Raw genomic sequence first — 27547 nt, forward strand, 5'->3', positions numbered from 1 at the left:
GAGGCTATTGGGCAAATTTCTAAATTCAACTTTCACAGAGAGGCTATTTGGGCACACTTCTAAATTCAACTTTCACAGAGAGGTTATTTGGGCACACTTCTAAATTAAACCTTTCACAGAGAGGCTATTGGGCGCACTTCTAAATTCAACTTTCACAGAGACGCTATTGGGGACACTTCTAAATTCAACTTTTCACAGAGGATATTGGGCACACTTCTAAATTCACCTTTCACAGAGATGCTAATGGGGACACTTCTAAATTCAAATTTCACAGAGAGGCTCTTGGGGACACTTCTAAATTCAACTTTCACAGAGAGGATATTGGGTGCACTTCTAAATTCAACTTTCACAGAGAGGCTCTTGGGGACACTTCTAGATTCAACTGTCACAGAGAGGCTATTGGGACAACTTTCACAGAGAGGCTATTTGGGCACACTTCTAAATGCAACTTTCACAGAGAGGCTATTGGGGACACTTCTAAATTAAACTTTTCACAGAGGATATTGGGTGCACTTTTAAATTCAACTTTTCACAGAGAGGCTATTGGGGACACTTCTAAGTTCAACTTTCACAGAGAGGCTTTTTGGGCACACTTCTAAATTCAACTTTCACAGAGAGGCTATTGAGGACACTTCTAAATTCAGCTTTCACAGAGAGGCTATTGGGTACACTTCTAAATTCAACTTTCACAGAGGATATTGGGCGCACTTCTAAATTCAACTTTCACAGAGAGGCTATTGGGGACACTTCTAAATTAAACTTTCACAGAGAGGCTCTTGGGGACACTTCTAAATTCAACTTTCACAGAGAGGCTATTGGGGACACTTCTAAATTCAACTTTCACAGAGGATATTGGGCGCACTTCTAAATTGAACTTTCACAGAGAGGCTATTGGGGACACTTCTAAATTCAACTTTCACAGAAAGGCTCTTGGTGACACTTCTAAATTCAACTTTCACAGAGAGGCTCTTGGGGACACTTCTAAATTCAACTTTCACAGAGGATATTGGGCGCACTTCTAAATTCAACTTTCACAGAGGCTATTGGGCACACTTCTAAGTTCAACTTTCACAGAGAGGCTATTTGGGCACACTTCTAAATTCAACTTTCACAGAGAGGCTATTTGGGCACACTTCTAAATTCAACTTTCACAGAGAGGCTATTTGGGCACACTTCTAAATTCAACTTTCATAGAGAGCCTATTTGGGTCCACTTCTAAATTCAACTTTCACAGAGAGGTTATTTGGGCACACTTCTAAATTCAACTTTCACAGAGAGGCTATTGGGGACACTTCTAAATTCAGCTTTCACAGAGACGCTATTGGGGACACTTCTAAATTCAACTTTTCACAGAGGATATTGGGCGCACTTCTAAATTCACCTTTCACAGAGATGCTAATGGGGACACTTCTAAATTCCAATTTCACAGAGAGGCTCTTGGGGACACTTCTAAATTCAACTTTCACAGAGAGGATATTGGGTGCACTTCTAAATTCGACTTTCACAGAGAGGCTCTTGGGGACACTTCTACATTCAACTGTCACAGAGAGGCTATTGGGACAACTTTCACAGAGAGGCTATTTGGGCACACTTCTAAATGCAACTTTCACAGCGAGGCTATTGGGGACACTTCTAAATTAAACTTTTCACAGAGGATATTGGGCGCACTTTTAAATTCAACTTTTCACAGAGAGGCTATTGGGGACACTTCTAAATTCAACTTTCACAGAGAGGCTCTTGTGAACAGTTCTAAATTCAACTTTTCACAGATGATATTGGGCGCACTTCTAAATTCAGCTTTCACAGAGAGGCTCTTGGGGACACTTCTAAATTCAACTTTCAAAGAGAGGATATTGGGTGCACTTCTAAATTCAACTTTCACAGAGAGGCTCTTGGGGACACTTCTAGATTCAACTTTCACAGAGAGGCTATTGGGACAACTTTCACAGAGAGGCTATTTGGGCACACTTCTAAATGTAACTTTCACAACGAGGCTATTGGGGACACTTCTAAATTAAACCTTTCACAGAGGATATTTGGCGCACTTCTAAATTCAACTTTCACCGAGAGGCTCTTGGGGACACTTCTAGATTCAACTTTCACAGAGAGGCTATTGGGACAACTTTTCACAGAGAGGCTATTGGGGACACTTCTAAATTCAACTTTCACAGAGAGGCTATTGGGGACACTTCTAGATTCAGCTTTCACAAAGGATATTGGACGCACTTTTAAATTCAAATTTCACAGAGGATATTGGGCGCACTTCTAAATTCAACTTTCACAGAGAGGCTATTGGGGACACTTCTAGATTCAGCTTTCACAGAGAGGCTATTGGGGACACTTCTAAATTCAAATTTTCACAAAGGATATTGGGCGCACTTCTAAATTCAGCTTTCACAGAGGATATTGGGCGCACTTCTAAATTCAAATTTCACAGAGGATATTGGGCGCACTTACAAATTCAACTTTCACAGAGAGGCTATTGGGGACACTTCTAAATTCAACTTTCACAGAGGATATTGGGCGCACTTCTAAATTCAAATTTCACAGAGTATATTGGGTGCACTTCTAAATTCAACTTTCACAGAGAGGCTATTGGGGACACTTCTAGATTTAGCTTTCACAGAGAGGCTATTGGGGACACTTCTGAATTCAAATTTTCACAAAGGATATTGGGCGCACTTTTAAATTCAACTTTCACAGAGAGGCTATTGGGGACACTTCTAAATTCAACTTTCACAGAGAGGCTCCTGGGGACACTTCTAAATTCAACTTTCACTCAGGATATTGGGCGCACTTCTAAATTCAACTTTCACTGAGGATATTGGGTGCACTTCTAAATTCAACATTCACACAGAGGCTATTGGGGACACTTCTAGATTAAGCTTTCACTGAGAGGCTATTGGGGACAACTTTCACAGAGAAGCTATTTGGGGACACTTCTAAATTCAACTTTCACAGAGAGGCTCTTGGGGACACTTCTAGATTAAGCTTTCACAGAGAGGCTATTGGGACAACTTTCACAGAGAAGCTATTTGGGCACACTTCTAAATGCAACTTTCACAGAGAGGCTATTGGGGACACTTCTAAATTAAACTTTTCACAGAGGATATTGGGTGCATTTTTAAATTCAACTTTTCACAGAGAGGCTATTGGGGACACTTCTAAATTCAACTTTCACAGAGAGGCTCTTGTAAACAGTTCTAAATTCAACTTTTCACAGATGATATTGGGCGCACTTCTAAATTCAGCTTTCACAGAGAGGCTCTTGGGGACACTTCTAAATTCAACTTTCACAGAGAGGATATTGGGTGCACTTCTAAATTCAACTTTCACAGAGAGGCTCTTGGGGACACTTCTAGATTCAACTTTCACAGAGAGGCTATTGGGACAACTTTCACAGAGAGGCTATTTGGGCACACTTCTAAATGTAACTTTCACAACGAGGCTATTGGGGACACTTCTAAATTAAACCTTTCACAGAGGATATTGGGCGCACTTCTAAATTCAACTTTCACAGAGAGGCTCTTGGGGACACTTCTAGATTCAACTTTCACAGAGAGGCTATTGGGACAACTTTTCACAGAGAGGCTATTGGGGACACTTCTAAATTCAACTTTCACAGAGAGGCTATTGGGGACACTTCTAGATTCAGCTTTCACAGAGGATATTGGGCGCACTTTTAAATTCAAATTTCACAGAGGATATTGGGCGCACTTCTAAATTCAACTTTCACAGAGAGGCTATTGGGGACACTTCTAGATTCAGCTTTCACAGAGAGGCTATTGGGGACACTTCTAAATTCAAATTTTCACAAAGGATATTGGGCGCACTTCTAAATTCAGCTTTCACAGAGGATATTGGGCGCACTTCTAAATTCAAATTTCACAGAGGATATTGGGCGCACTTCTAAATCAAATTTCACAGAGTATATTGGGTGCACTTCTAAATTCAACTTTCACAGAGAGGCTATTGGGGACACTTCTGAATTCAAATTTTCACAAAGGATATTGGGCGCACTTTTAAATTCAACTTTCACAGAGAGGCTATTGGGGACACTTCTAAATTCAACTTTCACAGAGAGGCTCCTGGGGACACTTCTAAATTCAACTTTCACAGAGAGGATATTGGGTGCACTTCTAAATTCAACTTTCACAGAGAGGCTCTTGTAAACAGTTCTAAATTCAACTTTCACAGAGAGGCTATTGGGCGCACTTCTAAATTCAGCTTTCACAGAGAGGCTCTTGGGGACACTTCTAAATTCAACTTTCACAGAGAGGATATTGGGTGCACTTCTAAATTCAACTTTCACAGAGAGGCTCTTGGGGACACTTCTAGATTCAACTTTCACAGAGAGGCTATTGGGACAACTTTCACAGAGAGGCTATTTGGGCACACTTCTAAATGTAACTTTCACAACGAGGCTATTGGGGACACTTCTAAATTAAACCTTTCACAGAGGATATTGGGCGCACTTCTAAATTCAACTTTCACAGAGAGGCTCTTGGGGACACTTCTAGATTCAACTTTCACAGAGAGGCTATTGGGACAACTTTTCACAGAGAGGCTATTGGGGACACTTCTAAATTCAACTTTCACAGAGAGGCTATTGGGGACAATTCTAGATTCAGCTTTCACAGAGGATATTGGGCGCACTTTTAAATTCAAATTTCACAGAGGATATTGGGCGCACTTCTAAATTCAACTTTCACAGAGAGGCTATTGGGGACACTTCTAGATTCAGCTTTCACAGAGAGGCTATTGGGGACACTTCTAAATTCAAATTTTCACAAAGGATATTGGGCGCACTTCTAAATTCAGCTTTCACAGAGGATATTGGGCGCACTTCTAAATTCAACTTTCACCGAGGATATTGGGCACACTTCTAAATTCAACTTTCACAGAGGATATTGGGTGCACTTCTAAATTCAACATTCACACAGAGGCTATTGGGGACACTTCTAGATTAAGCTTTCACAGAGAGGCTATTGGGGACAACTTTCACAGAGAAGCTATTTGGGCACACTTCTAAATGCAACTTTCACAGAGAGGCTATTTGGGCACACTTCTAAATGCAACGTTCACAGAGGGGCTATTGGGGACACTTCTAAATTCAGCTTTCACAGAGAGGGTCTTGGGGACAATTCTAAAATCAACTTTAACAGAGAGGCTACTGGGGACACTTCTATATGGACACTTTTAAATTCAACTTTCTCAGAGAGGCTATTGGGCAAATTTCTAAATTCAACTTTCACAGAGAGGCTCTTGGGCACACTTCTAAATGTAACTTTCACAACGAGGCTATTGGGGACACTTCTAAATTAAACCTTTCACAGAGGATATTGGGCGCACTTCTAAATTCAACTTTCACAGAGAGGCTCTTGAGGACACTTCTAGATTCAACTTTCACAGAGAGGCTATTGGGACAACTTTTCACAGAGAGGCTATTGGGGACACTTCTAAATTCAACTTTCACAGAGAGGCTATTGGGGATACTTCTAGATTCAGCTTTCACAGAGGATATTGGGCGCACTTCTAAATTCAACTTTCACAGAGAGGCTATTGGGGACACTTCTAGATTCAGCTTTCATAGAGAGGCTATTGGGGACACTTCTAAATTCAAATTTTCACAAAGGATATTGGGCGCACTTCTAAATTAGGCTTTCACAGAGGATATTGGGCGCACTTCTAAATTCAAATTTCACAGAGGATATTGGGCGCACTTACAAATTCAACTTTCACAGAGAGGCTATTGGGGACACTTCTAAATTCAACTTTCACAGAGGATATTGGGCGCACTTCTAAATTCAAATTTCACAGAGTATATTGGGTGCACTTCTAAATTCAACTTTCACAGAGAGGCTATTGGGGACACTTCTGAATTCAAATTTTCACAAAGGATATTGGGCGCACTTTTAAATTCAACTTTCACAGAGAGGCTATTGGGGACACTTCTAAATTCAACTTTCACAGAGAGGCTCCTGGGGACACTTCTAAATTCAACTTTCACCGAGGATATTGGGCGCACTTCTAAATTCAACTTTCACAGAGGATATTGGGTGCACTTCTAAATTCAACTTACACAGAGAGGCTCTTGGGGACACTTCTAGATTAAGCTTTCACAGAGAGGCTATTGGGACAACTTTCACAGAGAAGCTATTTGGGCACACTTCTAAATGCAACTTTCACAGAGAGGCTATTGGGGACACTTCTAAATTAAACTTTTCACAGAGGATATTGGGTGCACTTTTAAATTCAACTTTTCACAGAGAGGCTATTGGGGACACTTCTAAATTCAACTTTCACAGAGAGGCTCTTGTAAACAGTTCTAAATTCAACTTTCACAGATGATATTGGGCGCACTTCTAAATTCAGCTTTCACAGAGAGGCTCTTGGGGACACTTCTAAATTCAACTTTCACAGAGAGGATATTGGGTGCACTTCTAAATTCAACATTCACAGAGAGGCTATTTGGGCACACTTCTAAATGTAACTTTCACAACGAGGCTATTGGGGACACTTCTAAATTAAACCTTTCACAGAGGATATTGGGCGCACTTCTAAATTCAACTTTCACAGAGAGGCTCTTGGGGACACTTCTAGATTCAACTTTCACAGAGAGGCTATTGGGACAACTTTTCACAGAGAGGCTATTGGGGACACTTCTAAATTCAACTTTCACAGAGAGGCTATTGGGGACACTTCTAGATTCAGCTTTCACAGAGGATATTGGGCGCACTTCTAAATTCAACTTTCACAGAGAGGCTATTGGGGACACTTCTAGATTCAGCTTTCACAGAGAGGCTATTGGGGACACTTCTAAATTCAAATTTTCACAAAGGATATTGGGCGCACTTCTAGATTCAGCTTTCACAGAGGATATTGGGCGCACTTTTAAATTCAAATTTCACAGAGGATATTGGGTGCACTTCTAAATTCAACTTTCACAGAGAGGCTATTGGGGACACTTCTGAATTCAAATTTTCACAAAGGATATTGGGCACACTTTTAAATTCAACTTTCACAGAGAGGCTATTGGGGACACTTCTAAATTCAACTTTCACAGAGAGGCTCCTGGGGACACTTCTAAATTCAACTTTCACCGAGGATATTGGGCGCACTTCTAAATTCAACTTTCACAGAGGATATTGGGTGCACTTCTAAATTCAACATTCACACAGAGGCTATTGGGGACACTTCTAGATTAAGCTTTCACAGAGAGGCTATTGGGAACAACTTTCACAGAGAAGCTATTTGGGCACACTTCTAAATGCAACTTTCAGAGAGAGGCTATTTGGGCACACTTCTAAATGCAACGTTCACAGAGAGGCTATTGGGGACACTTCTATATGGACACTTTTAAATTCAACTTTCTCAGAGAGGCTATTGGGCAAATTTCTAAATTCAACTTTCACAGAGAGGCTCTTGGGGACACTTCTAAATTCAACTTTCACAGAGAGGCTATTGGGGACACTTCTAAATTAACCTTTTCACAGAGGATATTGGGCGCACTTCTAAATTCAACTTTTCACAGAGAGGCTATTGGGGACACTTCTAAATTCAACTTTTAGAGAGAGGCTCTTGGGAACACTTCTAAATTCAACTTTTCACAGAGGATATTGGGCGCACTTCTAAATTCAGCTTTCACAGAGAGGCTCTTGGGGACACTTCTAAATTCAACTTTCACAGAGGATATTGGGCACACTTCTGAATTCAAATTTCACAGAGGATATTGGGCGCACTTCTAAATTCAACTTTCACAGAGAGGCTATTGGAGACACTTCTAGATTCAGCTTTCACAGAGAGGCTATTGGGGACACTTCTAAATTCAAATTTTCACAGAGGATATTGGGCGCACTTTTAAATTCAACTTTCACAGAGAGGCTATTGGGGACACTTCTAAATTCAACTTTCACAGAGAGGCTCCTGGGGACACTTCTAAATTCAACTTTCACCGAGGATATTGGGCGCACTTCTAAATTCAACTTTCACAGAGGATATTGGGCGAACTTCTAAATTCAACTTTCACAGAGAGGCTATTGGGGACACTTCTACATTCAGCTTTCACAGAGAGGCTATTGAGGACAAATTTCACAGAGAGGCTATTTGTGGACACTTCTAAATTCAACTTTCACAGAGAGGGTCTTGGGAAGACTTCTAAATTCAACTTTTCACAGAGGATATTGGGCGCACTTCTAAATTCAGCTTTCACAGAGAGGCTCTTGGGGACACTTCTAAATTCAACTTTCACAGAGGATATTGGGCGCACTTCTAAATTCAACTTTCACAGAGAGGGTCTTGGGAAGACTTCTAAATTCAACTTTCACAGAGAGGCTATTGGGGACACTTCTAAATTCAACTTTCACAGAGAGGCTCCTGGGGACACTTCTAAATTCAACTTTCACCGAGGATATTGGGCGCACTTCTAAATTCAACTTTCACAGAGGATATTGGGCGCACTTCTAAATTCATCTTTCACAGAGAGGCTATTGGGGACATTTCTAGATTCAGCTTTCACAGAGAGGCTATTGGGGACAACTTTCATAGAGAGGCTATTTGGGCACACTTCTAAATGCAACTTTCAAAGAGAGGCTATTTGGGCACACTTCTAAATGCAACGTTCACAGAGAGGCTATTGGGGACACTTCTAAATTCAGCTTTCACAAAGAGGCTATTGGGGACACTTCTAAAATCAACTTTTCACAGAGGGTATTGGGCGCACTTCTAAATTCAACTTTCACAGAGAGGCTCTTAGGGACACTTCTCAATTCAACTTTCACAGAGAGGCTCTTGGGGACACTTCTAAAATCAACTTTAACAGAGAGGTTATTGGGAACACTTCTATATGGACACTTTTAAATTCAACTTTCTCAGGGAGGCTATTGGGCAAATTTCTAAATTCAACTTTCACAGAGAGGCTCTTGGGGACTCTTCTAAATTCAACTTTCACAGAGAGGCTATTTGGGCACACTTCTAAATTCAACTTTCACAGAGAGGCTATTGGGGACACTTCTAAGTTCAACTTTCACAGAGAGGCTATTGGGCACACTTCTTAATTCAACTTTCACAGAGAGGCTATTGCGCACACGTCTAAATTCAACTTTCACAGAGAGGCTATTGGGCAAATTTCTAAATTCAACTTTCACAGAGAGGCTCTTGGGGACACTTCTAAGTTCAACTTTCAGAGAGATGCTCTTGGGGACACTTCTAAATTCAACTTTCACAGAGGATATTGGGCGCACTTCTAAATTCAACTTTCACAGAGAGGCTCTTGGGGACACTTCTAAATTCAACTTTCACATAGGATATTGGGGACACTTCTAAATTCAACTTTCACAGAGGATATTGGGCGCACTTCTAAATTCAACTTTCACAGAAAGGCTATTGGGGACACTTCTAAATTCAACTTTCACAGAGAGGCTTTTGGGGACACTTCTAAATTCAACTTTCACAGAGAGGCTCTTGGGGACACTTCTAAATTCAACTTTCACAGAGGCTATTGGGCACACTTCTAAGTTCAACTTTCACAGAGAGGCTATTTGGGCACACTTCTAAATTCAACTTTCATAGAGAGGCTATTTGGGCACACTTCTAAGTTCAACTTTCACAGAGAGGCTATTGGGCACACTTCTTAATTCAACTTTCACAGAGAGGCTATTGCGCACACTTCTAAATTCAACTTTCACAGAGAGGCTCTTGGGGACACTTCTAAATTCAACTTTCACAGAGGATATTGGGCGCACTTCTAAATTCAACTTTCACAGAGAGGCTATTGGGGACACTTCTAGATTCAGCTTTCATAGAGAGGCTATTGGGGACACTTCTAAATTCAAATTTTCACAAAGGATATTGGGCGCACTTCTAAATTCAGCTTTCACAGAGGATATTGGGCGCACTTCTAAATTCAAATTTCACAGAGTATATTGGGTGCACTTCTAAATTCAACTTTCACAGAGAGGCTATTGGGGACACTTCTGAATTCAAATTTTCACAAAGGATATTGGGCGCACTTTTAAATTCAACTTTCACAGAGAGGCTATTGAGGACAAATTTCACAGAGAGGCTATTTGGGGACACTTCTAAATTCAACTTTCACAGAGAGGGTCTTGGGAAGACTTCTAAATTCAACTTTTCACAGAGGATATTGGGCGCACTTCTAAATTCAGCTTTCACAGAGAGGCTCTTGGGGACACTTCTAAATTCAACTTTCACAGAGGATATTGGGCGCACTTCTAAATTCAACTTTCACAGAGAGGGTCTTGGGAAGACTTCTAAATTCAACTTTCACAGAGAGGCTATTGGGGACACTTCTAAATTCAACTTTCACAGAGAGGCTCCTGGGGACACTTCTAAATTCAACTTTCACCGAGGATATTGGGCGCACTTCTAAATTCAACTTTCACAGAGGATATTGGGCGCACTTCTAAATTCAACTTTCACAGAGAGGCTATTGGGGACATTTCTAGATTCAGCTTTCACAGAGAGGCTATTGGGGACAACTTTCATAGAGAGGCTATTTGGGCACACTTCTAAATGCAACTTTCACAGAGAGGCTATTTGGGCACACTTCTAAATGCAACGTTCACAGAAGGGCTATTGGGGACACTTCTAAATTCAGCTTTCACAAAGAGGCTATTGGGGACACTTCTAAAATCAACTTTTCACAGAGGGTATTGGGCGCACTTCTAAATTCAACTTTCACAGAGAGGCTCTTAGGGACACTTCTCAATTCAACTTTCACAGAGAGGCTCTTGGGGACACTTCTAAAATCAACTTTAACAGAGAGGCTATTGGGAACACTTCTATATGGAAACTTTTAAATTCAACTTTCTCAGGGAGGCTATTGGGCAAATTTCTAAATTCAACTTTCACAGAGAGGCTCTTGGGGACTCTTCTAAATTCAACTTTCACAGAGAGGCTATTTGGGCACACTTCTAAATTCAACTTTCACAGAGAGGCTATTGGGGACACTTCTAAGTTCAACTTTCACAGAGAGGCTATTGGGCACACTTCTTAATTCAACTTTCACAGAGAGGCTATTGCGCACACGTCTAAATTCAACTTTCACAGAGAGGCTATTGGGCAAATTTCTAAATTCAACTTTCACAGAGAGGCTCTTGGGGACACTTCTAAGTTCAACTTTCAGAGAGATGCTCTTGGGGACACTTCTAAATTCAACTTTCACAGAGGATATTGGGCGCACTTCTAAATTCAACTTTCACAGAGAGGCTCTTGGGGACACTTCTAAATTCAACTTTCACATAGGATATTGGGGACACTTCTAAATTCAACTTTCATAGAGGATATTGTGCGCACTTCTAAATTCAACTTTCACAGAAAGGCTATTGGGGACACTTCTAAATTCAACTTTCACAGAGAGGCTTTTGGGGACACTTCTAAATTCAACTTTCACAGAGAGGCACTTGGGGACACTTCTAAATTCAACTTTCACAGAGGCTATTGGGCACACTTCTAAGTTCAACTTTCACAGAGAGGCTATTTGGGCACACTTCTAAATTCAACTTTCATAGAGAGGCTATTTGGGCACACTTCTAAGTTCAACTTTCACAGAGAGGCTATTGGGCACACTTCTTAATTCAACTTTCACAGAGAGGCTATTGCGCACACTTCTAAATTCAACTTTCACAGAGAGGCTCTTGGGGACACTTCTAAATTCAACTTTCACAGAGGATATTGGGCGCACTTCTAAATTCAACTTTCACAGAGGCTATTGGGCACACTTCTAAGTTCAACTTTCACAGAGGATATTGGGCGCACTTCTAAATTCAAATTTCACAGAGGATATTGGGCGCACTTCTAAATTCAACTTTCACAGAGAGGGTCTTGGGAAGACTTCTAAATTCAACTTTCACAGAGAGGCTATTGGGGACACTTCTAAATTCAACTTTCACAGAGAGGCTCCTGGGGACACTTCTAAATTCAACTTTCACCGAGGATATTGGGCGCACTTCTAAATTCAACTTTCACAGAGGATATTGGGCGCACTTCTAAATTCAACTTTCACAGAGAGGCTATTGGGGACATTTCTAGATTCAGCTTTCACAGAGAGGCTATTGGGGACAACTTTCATAGAGAGGCTATTTGGGCACACTTCTAAATGCAACTTTCACAGAGAGGCTATTTGGGCACACTTCTAAATGCAACGTTCACAGAGAGGCTATTGGGGACACTTCTATATTCAGCTTTCACAAAGAGGCTATTGGGGACACTTCTAAAATCAACTTTTCACAGAGGGTATTGGGCGCACTTCTAAATTCAACTTTCACAGAGAGGCTCTTGGGGACACTTCTCAATTCAACTTTCACAGAGAGGCTCTTGGGGACACTTCTTAAATCAACTTTAACAGAGAGGCTATTGGGAACACTTCTATATGGACACTTTTAAATTCAACTTTCTCAGAGAGGCTATTGGGCAAATTTCTAAATTCAACTTTCACAGAGAGGCTCTTGGGGACACTTCTAAATTCAACTTTCACAGAGGATATTGGGCACACTTCTGAATTCAAATTTCACAGAGGATATTGGGCGCACTTCTAAATTCAACTTTCACAGAGAGGCTATTGGAGACACTTCTAGATTCAGCTTTCACAGAGAGGCTATTGGGGACACTTCTAAATTCAAATTTTCACAGAGGATATTGGGCGCACTTTTAAATTCAACTTTCACAGAGAGGCTATTGGGGACACTTCTAAATTCAACTTTCACAGAGAGGCTCCTGGGGACACTTCTAAATTCAACTTTCACCGAGGATATTGGGCGCACTTCTAAATTCAACTTTCACAGAGGATATTGGGCGCACTTCTAAATTCAACTTTCACAGAGAGGCTATTGGGGACACTTCTACATTCAGCTTTCACAGAGAGGCTATTGAGGACAAATTTCACAGAGAGGCTATTTGTGGACACTTCTAAATTCAACTTTCACAGAGAGGGTCTTGGGAAGACTTCTAAATTCAACTTTTCACAGAGGATATTGGGCGCACTTCTAAATTCAGCTTTCACAGAGAGGCTCTTGGGGACACTTCTAAATTCAACTTTCACAGAGGATATTGGGCGCACTTCTAAATTCAACTTTCACAGAGAGGGTCTTGGGAAGACTTCTAAATTCAACTTTCACAGAGAGGCTATTGGGGACACTTCTAAATTCAACTTTCACAGAGAGGCTCCTGGGGACACTTCTAAATTCAACTTTCACCGAGGATATTGGGCGCACTTCTAAATTCAACTTTCACAGAGGATATTGGGCGCACTTCTAAATTCATCTTTCACAGAGAGGCTATTGGGGACATTTCTAGATTCAGCTTTCACAGAGAGGCTATTGGGGACAACTTTCATAGAGAGGCTATTTGGGCACACTTCTAAATGCAACTTTCACAGAGAGGCTATTTGGGCACACTTCTAAATGCAACGTTCACAGAGAGGCTATTGGGGACACTTCTAAATTCAGCTTTCACAAAGAGGCTATTGGGGACACTTCTAAAATCAACTTTTCACAGAGGGTATTGGGCGCACTTCTAAATTCAACTTTCACAGAGAGGCTCTTAGGGACACTTCTCAATTCAACTTTCACAGAGAGGCTCTTGGGGACACTTCTAAATTCAACTTTCACATAGGATATTGGGGACACTTCTAAATTCAACTTTCACAGAGGATATTGGGCGCACTTCTAAATTCAACTTTCACAGAAAGGCTATTGGGGACACTTCTAAATTCAACTTTCACAGAGAGGCTTTTGGGGACACTTCTAAATTCAACTTTCACAGAGAGGCTCTTGGGGACACTTCTAAATTCAACTTTCACAGAGGCTATTGGGCACACTTCTAAGTTCAACTTTCACAGAGAGGCTATTTGGGCACACTTCTAAATTCAACTTTCATAGAGAGGCTATTTGGGCACACTTCTAAGTTCAACTTTCACAGAGAGGCTATTGGGCACACTTCTTAATTCAACTTTCACAGAGAGGCTATTGCGCACACTTCTAAATTCAACTTTCACAGAGAGGCTCTTGGGGACACTTCTAAATTCAACTTTCACAGAGGATATTGGGCGCACTTCTAAATTCAACTTTCACAGAGAGGCTATTGGGGACACTTCTAGATTCAGCTTTCATAGAGAGGCTATTGGGGACACTTCTAAATTCAAATTTTCACAAAGGATATTGGGCGCACTTCTAAATTCAGCTTTCACAGAGGATATTGGGCGCACTTCTAAATTCAAATTTCACAGAGTATATTGGGTGCACTTCTAAATTCAACTTTCACAGAGAGGCTATTGGGGACACTTCTGAATTCAAATTTTCACAAAGGATATTGGGCGCACTTTTAAATTCAACTTTCACAGAGAGGCTATTGAGGACAAATTTCACAGAGAGGCTATTTGGGGACACTTCTAAATTCAACTTTCACAGAGAGGGTCTTGGGAAGACTTCTAAATTCAACTTTTCACAGAGGATATTGGGCGCACTTCTAAATTCAGCTTTCACAGAGAGGCTCTTGGGGACACTTCTAAATTCAACTTTCACAGAGGATATTGGGCGCACTTCTAAATTCAACTTTCACAGAGAGGGTCTTGGGAAGACTTCTAAATTCAACTTTCACAGAGAGGCTATTGGGGACACTTCTAAATTCAACTTTCACAGAGAGGCTCCTGGGGACACTTCTAAATTCAACTTTCACCGAGGATATTGGGCGCACTTCTAAATTCAACTTTCACAGAGGATATTGGGCGCACTTCTAAATTCAACTTTCACAGAGAGGCTATTGGGGACATTTCTAGATTCAGCTTTCACAGAGAGGCTATTGGGGACAACTTTCATAGAGAGGCTATTTGGGCACACTTCTAAATGCAACTTTCACAGAGAGGCTATTTGGGCACACTTCTAAATGCAACGTTCACAGAAGGGCTATTGGGGACACTTCTAAATTCAGCTTTCACAAAGAGGCTATTGGGGACACTTCTAAAATCAACTTTTCACAGAGGGTATTGGGCGCACTTCTAAATTCAACTTTCACAGAGAGGCTCTTAGGGACACTTCTCAATTCAACTTTCACAGAGAGGCTCTTGGGGACACTTCTAAAATCAACTTTAACAGAGAGGCTATTGGGAACACTTCTATATGGAAACTTTTAAATTCAACTTTCTCAGGGAGGCTATTGGGCAAATTTCTAAATTCAACTTTCACAGAGAGGCTCTTGGGGACTCTTCTAAATTCAACTTTCACAGAGAGGCTATTTGGGCACACTTCTAAATTCAACTTTCACAGAGAGGCTATTGGGGACACTTCTAAGTTCAACTTTCACAGAGAGGCTATTGGGCACACTTCTTAATTCAACTTTCACAGAGAGGCTATTGCGCACACGTCTAAATTCAACTTTCACAGAGAGGCTATTGGGCAAATTTCTAAATTCAACTTTCACAGAGAGGCTCTTGGGGACACTTCTAAGTTCAACTTTCAGAGAGATGCTCTTGGGGACACTTCTAAATTCAACTTTCACAGAGGATATTGGGCGCACTTCTAAATTCAACTTTCACAGAGAGGCTCTTGGGGACACTTCTAAATTCAACTTTCACATAGGATATTGGGGACACTTCTAAATTCAACTTTCATAGAGGATATTGTGCGCACTTCTAAATTCAACTTTCACAGAAAGGCTATTGGGGACACTTCTAAATTCAACTTTCACAGAGAGGCTTTTGGGGACACTTCTAAATTCAACTTTCACAGAGAGGCACTTGGGGACACTTCTAAATTCAACTTTCACAGAGGCTATTGGGCACACTTCTAAGTTCAACTTTCACAGAGAGGCTATTTGGGCACACTTCTAAATTCAACTTTCATAGAGAGGCTATTTGGGCACACTTCTAAGTTCAACTTTCACAGAGAGGCTATTGGGCACACTTCTTAATTCAACTTTCACAGAGAGGCTATTGCGCACACTTCTAAATTCAACTTTCACAGAGAGGCTCTTGGGGACACTTCTAAATTCAACTTTCACAGAGGATATTGGGCGCACTTCTAAATTCAACTTTCACAGAGGCTATTGGGCACACTTCTAAGTTCAACTTTCACAGAGGATATTGGGCGCACTTCTAAATTCAAATTTCACAGAGGATATTGGGCGCACTTCTAAATTCAACTTTCACAGAGAGGGTCTTGGGAAGACTTCTAAATTCAACTTTCACAGAGAGGCTATTGGGGACACTTCTAAATTCAACTTTCACAGAGAGGCTCCTGGGGACACTTCTAAATTCAACTTTCACCGAGGATATTGGGCGCACTTCTAAATTCAACTTTCACAGAGGATATTGGGCGCACTTCTAAATTCAACTTTCACAGAGAGGCTATTGGGGACATTTCTAGATTCAGCTTTCACAGAGAGGCTATTGGGGACAACTTTCATAGAGAGGCTATTTGGGCACACTTCTAAATGCAACTTTCACAGAGAGGCTATTTGGGCACACTTCTAAATGCAACGTTCACAGAGAGGCTATTGGGGACACTTCTATATTCAGCTTTCACAAAGAGGCTATTGGGGACACTTCTAAAATCAACTTTTCACAGAGGGTATTGGGCGCACTTCTAAATTCAACTTTCACAGAGAGGCTCTTGGGGACACTTCTCAATTCAACTTTCACAGAGAGGCTCTTGGGGACACTTCTTAAATCAACTTTAACAGAGAGGCTATTGGGAACACTTCTATATGGACACTTTTAAATTCAACTTTCTCAGAGAGGCTATTGGGCAAATTTCTAAATTCAACTTTCACAGAGAGGCTCTTGGGGACACTTCTAAATTCAACTTTCACAGAGGATATTGGGCACACTTCTGAATTCAAATTTCACAGAGGATATTGGGCGCACTTCTAAATTCAACTTTCACAGAGAGGCTATTGGAGACACTTCTAGATTCAGCTTTCACAGAGAGGCTATTGGGGACACTTCTAAATTCAAATTTTCACAGAGGATATTGGGCGCACTTTTAAATTCAACTTTCACAGAGAGGCTATTGGGGACACTTCTAAATTCAACTTTCACAGAGAGGCTCCTGGGGACACTTCTAAATTCAACTTTCACCGAGGATATTGGGCGCACTTCTAAATTCAACTTTCACAGAGGATATTGGGCGCACTTCTAAATTCAACTTTCACAGAGAGGCTATTGGGGACACTTCTACATTCAGCTTTCACAGAGAGGCTATTGAGGACAAATTTCACAGAGAGGCTATTTGTGGACACTTCTAAATTCAACTTTCACAGAGAGGGTCTTGGGAAGACTTCTAAATTCAACTTTTCACAGAGGATATTGGGCGCACTTCTAAATTCAGCTTTCACAGAGAGGCTCTTGGGGACACTTCTAAATTCAACTTTCACAGAGGATATTGGGCGCACTTCTAAATTCAACTTTCACAGAGAGGGTCTTGGGAAGACTTCTAAATTCAACTTTCACAGAGAGGCTATTGGGGACACTTCTAAATTCAACTTTCACAGAGAGGCTCCTGGGGACACTTCTAAATTCAACTTTCACCGAGGATATTGGGCGCACTTCTAAATTCAACTTTCACAGAGGATATTGGGCGCACTTCTAAATTCATCTTTCACAGAGAGGCTATTGGGGACATTTCTAGATTCAGCTTTCACAGAGAGGCTATTGGGGACAACTTTCATAGAGAGGCTATTTGGGCACACTTCTAAATGCAACTTTCACAGAGAGGCTATTTGGGCACACTTCTAAATGCAACGTTCACAGAGAGGCTATTGGGGACACTTCTAAATTCAGCTTTCACAAAGAGGCTATTGGGGACACTTCTAAAATCAACTTTTCACAGAGGGTATTGGGCGCACTTCTAAATTCAACTTTCACAGAGAGGCTCTTAGGGACACTTCTCAATTCAACTTTCACAGAGAGGCTCTTGGGGACACTTCTAAAATCAACTTTAACAGAGAGGTTATTGGGAACACTTCTATATGGACACTTTTAAATTCAACTTTCTCAGGGAGGCTATTGGGCAAATTTCTAAATTCAACTTTCACAGAGAGGCTCTTGGGGACTCTTCTAAATTCAACTTTCACAGAGAGGCTATTTGGGCACACTTCTAAATTCAACTTTCACAGAGAGGCTATTGGGGACACTTCTAAGTTCAACTTTCACAGAGAGGCTATTGGGCACACTTCTTAATTCAACTTTCACAGAGAGGCTATTGCGCACACGTCTAAATTCAACTTTCACAGAGAGGCTATTGGGCAAATTTCTAAATTCAACTTTCACAGAGAGGCTCTTGGGGACACTTCTAAGTTCAACTTTCAGAGAGATGCTCTTGGGGACACTTCTAAATTCAACTTTCACAGAGGATATTGGGCGCACTTCTAAATTCAACTTTCACAGAGAGGCTCTTGGGGACACTTCTAAATTCAACTTTCACATAGGATATTGGGGACACTTCTAAATTCAACTTTCACAGAGGATATTGGGCGCACTTCTAAATTCAACTTTCACAGAAAGGCTATTGGGGACACTTCTAAATTCAACTTTCACAGAGAGGCTTTTGGGGACACTTCTAAATTCAACTTTCACAGAGAGGCTCTTGGGGACACTTCTAAATTCAACTTTCACAGAGGCTATTGGGCACACTTCTAAGTTCAACTTTCACAGAGAGGCTATTTGGGCACACTTCTAAATTCAACTTTCATAGAGAGGCTATTTGGGCACACTTCTAAGTTCAACTTTCACAGAGAGGCTATTGGGCACACTTCTTAATTCAACTTTCACAGAGAGGCTATTGCGCACACTTCTAAATTCAACTTTCACAGAGAGGCTCTTGGGGACACTTCTAAATTCAACTTTCACAGAGGATATTGGGCGCACTTCTAAATTCAACTTTCACAGAGAGGCTATTGGGGACACTTCTAGATTCAGCTTTCACAGAGAGGCTATTGGGGACACTTCTAAATTCAAATTTTCACAAAGGATATTGGGCGCACTTCTAAATTCAGCTTTCACAGAGGATATTGGGCGCACTTCTAAATTCAAATTTCACAGAGGATATTGGGCGCACTTACAAATTCAACTTTCACAGAGAGGCTATTGGGGACACTTCTAAATTCAACTTTCACAGAGGATATTGGGCGCACTTCTAAATTCAAATTTCACAGTGTATATTGGGTGCACTTCTAAATTCAACTTTCACAGAGAGGCTATTGGGGACACTTCTGAATTCAAATTTTCACAAAGGATATTGGGCGCACTTTTAAATTCAACTTTCACAGAGAGGCTATTGAGGACAAATTTCACAGAGAGGCTATTTGGGGACACTTCTAAATTCAACTTTCACAGAGAGGGTCTTGGGAAGACTTCTAAATTCAACTTTTCACAGAGGATATTGGGCGCACTTCTAAATTCAGCTTTCACAGAGAGGCTCTTGGGGACACTTCTAAATTCAACTTTCACAGAGGATATTGGGCGCACTTCTAAATTCAACTTTCACAGAGAGGGTCTTGGGAAGACTTCTAAATTCAACTTTCACAGAGAGGCTATTGGGGACACTTCTAAATTCAACTTTCACAGAGAGGCTCCTGGGGACACTTCTAAATTCAACTTTCACCGAGGATATTGGGCGCACTTCTAAATTCAACTTTCACAGAGGATATTGGGCGCACTTCTAAATTCAACTTTCACAGAGAGGCTATTGGGGACATTTCTAGATTCAGCTTTCACAGAGAGGCTATTGGGGACAACTTTCATAGAGAGGCTATTTGGGCACACTTCTAAATGCAACTTTCACAGAGAGGCTATTTGGGCACACTTCTAAATGCAACGTTCACAGAAGGGCTATTGGGGACACTTCTAAATTCAGCTTTCACAAAGAGGCTATTGGGGACACTTCTAAAATCAACTTTTCACAGAGGGTATTGGGCGCACTTCTAAATTCAACTTTCACAGAGAGGCTCTTAGGGACACTTCTCAATTCAACTTTCACAGAGAGGCTCTTGGGGACACTTCTAAAATCAACTTTAACAGAGAGGCTATTGGGAACACTTCTATATGGAAACTTTTAAATTCAACTTTCTCAGGGAGGCTATTGGGCAAATTTCTAAATTCAACTTTCACAGAGAGGCTCTTGGGGACTCTTCTAAATTCAACTTTCACAGAGAGGCTATTTGGGCACACTTCTAAATTCAACTTTCACAGAGAGGCTATTGGGGACACTTCTAAGTTCAACTTTCACAGAGAGGCTATTGGGCACACTTCTTAATTCAACTTTCACAGAGAGGCTATTGCGCACACGTCTAAATTCAACTTTCACAGAGAGGCTATTGGGCAAATTTCTAAATTCAACTTTCACAGAGAGGCTCTTGGGGACACTTCTAAGTTCAACTTTCAGAGAGATGCTCTTGGGGACACTTCTAAATTCAACTTTCACAGAGGATATTGGGCGCACTTCTAAATTCAACTTTCACAGAGAGGCTCTTGGGGACACTTCTAAATTCAACTTTCACATAGGATATTGGGGACACTTCTAAATTCAACTTTCACAGAGGATATTGTGCGCACTTCTAAATTCAACTTTCACAGAAAGGCTATTGGGGACACTTCTAAATTCAACTTTCACAGAGAGGCTTTTGGGGACACTTCTAAATTCAACTTTCACAGAGAGGCACTTGGGGACACTTCTAAATTCAACTTTCACAGAGGCTATTGGGCACACTTCTAAGTTCAACTTTCACAGAGAGGCTATTTGGGCACACTTCTAAATTCAACTTTCATAGAGAGGCTATTTGGGCACACTTCTAAGTTCAACTTTCACAGAGAGGCTATTGGGCACACTTCTTAATTCAACTTTCACAGAGAGGCTATTGCGCACACTTCTAAATTCAACTTTCACAGAGAGGCTCTTGGGGACACTTCTAAATTCAACTTTCACAGAGGATATTGGGCGCACTTCTAAATTCAACTTTCACAGAGGCTATTGGGCACACTTCTAAGTTCAACTTTCACAGAGGATATTGGGCGCACTTCTAAATTCAAATTTCACAGAGGATATTGGGCGCACTTCTAAATTCAACTTTCACAGAGAGGGTCTTGGGAAGACTTCTAAATTCAACTTTCACAGAGAGGCTATTGGGGACACTTCTAAATTCAACTTTCACAGAGAGGCTCCTGGGGACACTTCTAAATTCAACTTTCACCGAGGATATTGGGCGCACTTCTAAATTCAACTTTCACAGAGGATATTGGGCGCACTTCTAAATTCAACTTTCACAGAGAGGCTATTGGGGACATTTCTAGATTCAGCTTTCACAGAGAGGCTATTGGGGACAACTTTCATAGAGAGGCTATTTGGGCACACTTCTAAATGCAACTTTCACAGAGAGGCTATTTGGGCACACTTCTAAATGCAACGTTCACAGAGAGGCTATTGGGGACACTTCTATATTCAGCTTTCACAAAGAGGCTATTGGGGACACTTCTAAAATCAACTTTTCACAGAGGGTATTGGGCGCACTTCTAAATTCAACTTTCACAGAGAGGCTCTTGGGGACACTTCTCAATTCAACTTTCACAGAGAGGCTCTTGGGGACACTTCTTAAATCAACTTTAACAGAGAGGCTATTGGGAACACTTCTATATGGACACTTTTAAATTCAACTTTCTCAGAGAGGCTATTGGGCAAATTTCTAAATTCAACTTTCACAGAGAGGCTCTTGGGGACACTTCTAAATTCAACTTTCACAGAGGATATTGGGCACACTTCTGAATTCAAATTTCACAGAGGATATTGGGCGCACTTCTAAATTCAACTTTCACAGAGAGGCTATTGGAGACACTTCTAGATTCAGCTTTCACAGAGAGGCTATTGGGGACACTTCTAAATTCAAATTTTCACAGAGGATATTGGGCGCACTTTTAAATTCAACTTTCACAGAGAGGCTATTGGGGACACTTCTAAATTCAACTTTCACAGAGAGGCTCCTGGGGACACTTCTAAATTCAACTTTCACCGAGGATATTGGGCGCACTTCTAAATTCAACTTTCACAGAGGATATTGGGCGCACTTCTAAATTCAACTTTCACAGAGAGGCTATTGGGGACACTTCTACATTCAGCTTTCACAGAGAGGCTATTGAGGACAAATTTCACAGAGAGGCTATTTGTGGACACTTCTAAATTCAACTTTCACAGAGAGGGTCTTGGGAAGACTTCTAAATTCAACTTTTCACAGAGGATATTGGGCGCACTTCTAAATTCAGCTTTCACAGAGAGGCTCTTGGGGACACTTCTAAATTCAACTTTCACAGAGGATATTGGGCGCACTTCTAAATTCAACTTTCACAGAGAGGGTCTTGGGAAGACTTCTAAATTCAACTTTCACAGAGAGGCTATTGGGGACACTTCTAAATTCAACTTTCACAGAGAGGCTCCTGGGGACACTTCTAAATTCAACTTTCACCGAGGATATTGGGCGCACTTCTAAATTCAACTTTCACAGAGGATATTGGGCGCACTTCTAAATTCATCTTTCACAGAGAGGCTATTGGGGACATTTCTAGATTCAGCTTTCACAGAGAGGCTATTGGGGACAACTTTCATAGAGAGGCTATTTGGGCACACTTCTAAATGCAACTTTCACAGAGAGGCTATTTGGGCACACTTCTAAATGCAACGTTCACAGAGAGGCTATTGGGGACACTTCTAAATTCAGCTTTCACAAAGAGGCTATTGGGGACACTTCTAAAATCAACTTTTCACAGAGGGTATTGGGCGCACTTCTAAATTCAACTTTCACAGAGAGGCTCTTAGGGACACTTCTCAATTCAACTTTCACAGAGAGGCTCTTGGGGACACTTCTAAAATCAACTTTAACAGAGAGGTTATTGGGAACACTTCTATATGGACACTTTTAAATTCAACTTTCTCAGGGAGGCTATTGGGCAAATTTCTAAATTCAACTTTCACAGAGAGGCTCTTGGGGACTCTTCTAAATTCAACTTTCACAGAGAGGCTATTTGGGCACACTTCTAAATTCAACTTTCACAGAGAGGCTATTGGGGACACTTCTAAGTTCAACTTTCACAGAGAGGCTATTGGGCACACTTCTTAATTCAACTTTCACAGAGAGGCTATTGCGCACACGTCTAAATTCAACTTTCACAGAGAGGCTATTGGGCAAATTTCTAAATTCAACTTTCACAGAGAGGCTCTTGGGGACACTTCTAAGTTCAACTTTCAGAGAGATGCTCTTGGGGACACTTCTAAATTCAACTTTCACAGAGGATATTGGGGGCACTTCTAAATTCAACTTTCACAGAGAGGCTCTTGGGGACACTTCTAAATTCAACTTTCACATAGGATATTGGGGACACTTCTAAATTCAACTTTCACAGAGGATATTGGGCGCACTTCTAAATTCAACTTTCACAGAAAGGCTATTGGGGACACTTCTAAATTCAACTTTCACAGAGAGGCTTTTGGGGACACTTCTAAATTCAACTTTCACAGAGAGGCTCTTGGGGACACTTCTAAATTCAACTTTCACAGAAAGGCTATTGGGCACACTTCTAAGTTCAACTTTCACAGAGAGGCTATTTGGGCACACTTCTAAATTCAACTTTCATAGAGAGGCTATTTGGGCACACTTCTAAGTTCAACTTTCACAGAGAGGCTATTGGGCACACTTCTTAATTCAACTTTCACAGAGAGGCTATTGCGCACACTTCTAAATTCAACTTTCACAGAGAGGCTCTTGGGGACACTTCTAAATTCAACTTTCACAGAGGATATTGGGCGCACTTCTAAATTCAACTTTCACAGAGAGGCTATTGGGGACACTTCTAGATTCAGCTTTCATAGAGAGGCTATTGGGGACACTTCTAAATTCAAATTTTCACAAAGGATATTGGGCGCACTTCTAAATTCAGCTTTCACAGAGGATATTGGGCGCACTTCTAAATTCAAATTTCACAGAGGATATTGGGCGCACTTACAAATTCAACTTTCACAGAGAGGCTATTGGGGACACTTCTAAATTCAACTTTCACAGAGGATATTGGGCGCACTTCTAAATTCAAATTTCACAGAGTATATTGGGTGCACTTCTAAATTCAACTTTCACAGAGAGGCTATTGGGGACACTTCTGAATTCAAATTTTCACAAAGGATATTGGGCGCACTTTTAAATTCAACTTTCACAGAGAGGCTATTGAGGACAAATTTCACAGAGAGGCTATTTGGGGACACTTCTAAATTCAACTTTCACAGAGAGGGTCTTGGGAAGACTTCTAAATTCAACTTTTCACAGAGGATATTGGGCGCACTTCTAAATTCAGCTTTCACAGAGAGGCTCTTGGGGACACTTCTAAATTCAACTTTCACAGAGGATATTGGGCGCACTTCTAAATTCAACTTTCACAGAGAGGGTCTTGGGAAGACTTCTAAATTCAACTTTCACAGAGAGGCTATTGGGGACACTTCTGAATTCAACTTTCACAGAGAGGCTCCTGGGGACACTTCTAAATTCAACTTTCACCGAGGATATTGGGCGCACTTCTAAATTCAACTTTCACAGAGGATATTGGGCGCACTTCTAAATTCAACTTTCACAGAGAGGCTATTGGGGACATTTCTAGATTCAGCTTTCACAGAGAGGCTATTGGGGACAACTTTCATAGAGAGGCTATTTGGGCACACTTCTAAATGCAACTTTCACAGAGAGGCTATTTGGGCACACTTCTAAATGCAACGTTCACAGAAGGGCTATTGGGGACACTTCTAAATTCAGCTTTCACAAAGAGGCTATTGGGGACACTTCTAAAATCAACTTTTCACAGAGGGTATTGGGCGCACTTCTAAATTCAACTTTCACAGAGAGGCTCTTAGGGACACTTCTCAATTCAACTTTCACAGAGAGGCTCTTGGGGACACTTCTAAAATCAACTTTAACAGAGAGGCTATTGGGAACACTTCTATATGGAAACTTTTAAATTCAACTTTCTCAGGGAGGCTATTGGGCAAATTTCTAAATTCAACTTTCACAGAGAGGCTCTTGGGGACTCTTCTAAATTCAACTTTCACAGAGAGGCTATTTGGGCACACTTCTAAATTCAACTTTCACAGAGAGGCTATTGGGGACACTTCTAAGTTCAACTTTCACAGAGAGGCTATTGGGCACACTTCTTAATTCAACTTTCACAGAGAGGCTATTGCGCACACGTCTAAATTCAACTTTCACAGAGAGGCTATTGGGCAAATTTCTAAATTCAACTTTCACAGAGAGGCTCTTGGGGACACTTCTAAGTTCAACTTTCAGAGAGATGCTCTTGGGGACACTTCTAAATTCAACTTTCACAGAGGATATTGGGCGCACTTCTAAATTCAACTTTCACAGAGAGGCTCTTGGGGACACTTCTAAATTCAACTTTCACATAGGATATTGGGGACACTTCTAAATTCAACTTTCACAGAGGATATTGTGCGCACTTCTAAATTCAACTTTCACAGAAAGGCTATTGGGGACACTTCTAAATTCAACTTTCACAGAGAGGCTTTTGGGGACACTTCTAAATTCAACTTTCACAGAGAGGCACTTGGGGACACTTCTAAATTCAACTTTCACAGAGGCTATTGGGCACACTTCTAAGTTCAACTTTCACAGAGAGGCTATTTGGGCACACTTCTAAATTCAACTTTCATAGAGAGGCTATTTGGGCACACTTCTAAGTTCAACTTTCACAGAGAGGCTATTGGGCACACTTCTTAATTCAACTTTCACAGAGAGGCTATTGCGCACACTTCTAAATTCAACTTTCACAGAGAGGCTCTTGGGGACACTTCTAAATTCAACTTTCACAGAGGATATTGGGCGCACTTCTAAATTCAACTTTCACAGAGGCTATTGGGCACACTTCTAAGTTCAACTTTCACAGAGGATATTGGGCGCACTTCTAAATTCAAATTTCACAGAGGATATTGGGCGCACTTCTAAATTCAACTTTCACAGAGAGGGTCTTGGGAAGACTTCTAAATTCAACTTTCACAGAGAGGCTATTGGGGACACTTCTAAATTCAACTTTCACAGAGAGGCTCCTGGGGACACTTCTAAATTCAACTTTCACCGAGGATATTGGGCGCACTTCTAAATTCAACTTTCACAGAGGATATTGGGCGCACTTCTAAATTCAACTTTCACAGAGAGGCTATTGGGGACATTTCTAGATTCAGCTTTCACAGAGAGGCTATTGGGGACAACTTTCATAGAGAGGCTATTTGGGCACACTTCTAAATGCAACTTTCACAGAGAGGCTATTTGGGCACACTTCTAAATGCAACGTTCACAGAGAGGCTATTGGGGACACTTCTATATTCAGCTTTCACAAAGAGGCTATTGGGGACACTTCTAAAATCAACTTTTCACAGAGGGTATTGGGCGCACTTCTAAATTCAACTTTCACAGAGAGGCTCTTGGGGACACTTCTCAATTCAACTTTCACAGAGAGGCTCTTGGGGACACTTCTTAAATCAACTTTAACAGAGAGGCTATTGGGAACACTTCTATATGGACACTTTTAAATTCAACTTTCTCAGAGAGGCTATTGGGCAAATTTCTAAATTCAACTTTCACAGAGAGGCTCTTGGGGACACTTCTAAATTCAACTTTCACAGAGAGGCTATTTGGGCACACTTCTAAATTCAACTTTCACAGAGAGGCTATTGGGGACACTTCTAAGTTCAACTTTCACAGAGAGGCTATTGGGCACACTTCTTAATTCAACTTTCACAGAGAGGCTATTGCGCACACGTCTAAATTCAACTTTCACAGAGAGGCTATTGGGCAAATTTCTAAATTCAACTTTCACAGAGAGGCTCTTGGGGACACTTCTAAGTTCAACTTTCAGAGAGATGCTCTTGGGGACACTTCTAAATTCAACTTTCACAGAGGATATTGGGCGCACTTCTAAATTCAACTTTCACAGAGAGGCTCTTGGGGACACTTCTAAATTCAACTTTCACATAGGATATTGGGGACACTTCTAAATTCAACTTTCACAGAGGATATTGGGCGCACTTCTAAATTCAACTTTCACAGAAAGGCTATTGGGGACACTTCTAAATTCAACTTTCACAGAGAGGCTTTTGGGGACACTTCTAAATTCAACTTTCACAGAGAGGCTCTTGGGGACACTTCTAAATTCAACTTTCACAGAGGCTATTGGGCACACTTCTAAGTTCAACTTTCACAGAGAGGCTATTTGGGCACACTTCTAAATTCAACTTTCATAGAGAGGCTATTTGGGCACACTTCTAAGTTCAACTTTCACAGAGAGGCTATTGGGCACACTTCTTAATTCAACTTTCACAGAGAGGCTATTGCGCACACTTCTAAATTCAACTTTTACAGAGAGGCTCTTGGGGACACTTCTAAATTCAACTTTCACAGAGGATATTGGGCGCACTTCTAAATTCAACTTTCACAGAGGCTATTGGGCACACTTCTAAGTTCAACTTTCACAGAGAGGCTATTTGGGCACACTTCTAAA

This window comes from Ambystoma mexicanum, chromosome 6p (assembly GCF_040938575.1).
Source record: "Ambystoma mexicanum isolate Mex_15411 chromosome 6p, UKY_AmexF1_1, whole genome shotgun sequence".
Classification (NCBI taxonomy): Eukaryota; Metazoa; Chordata; class Amphibia; order Caudata; family Ambystomatidae; genus Ambystoma; species Ambystoma mexicanum.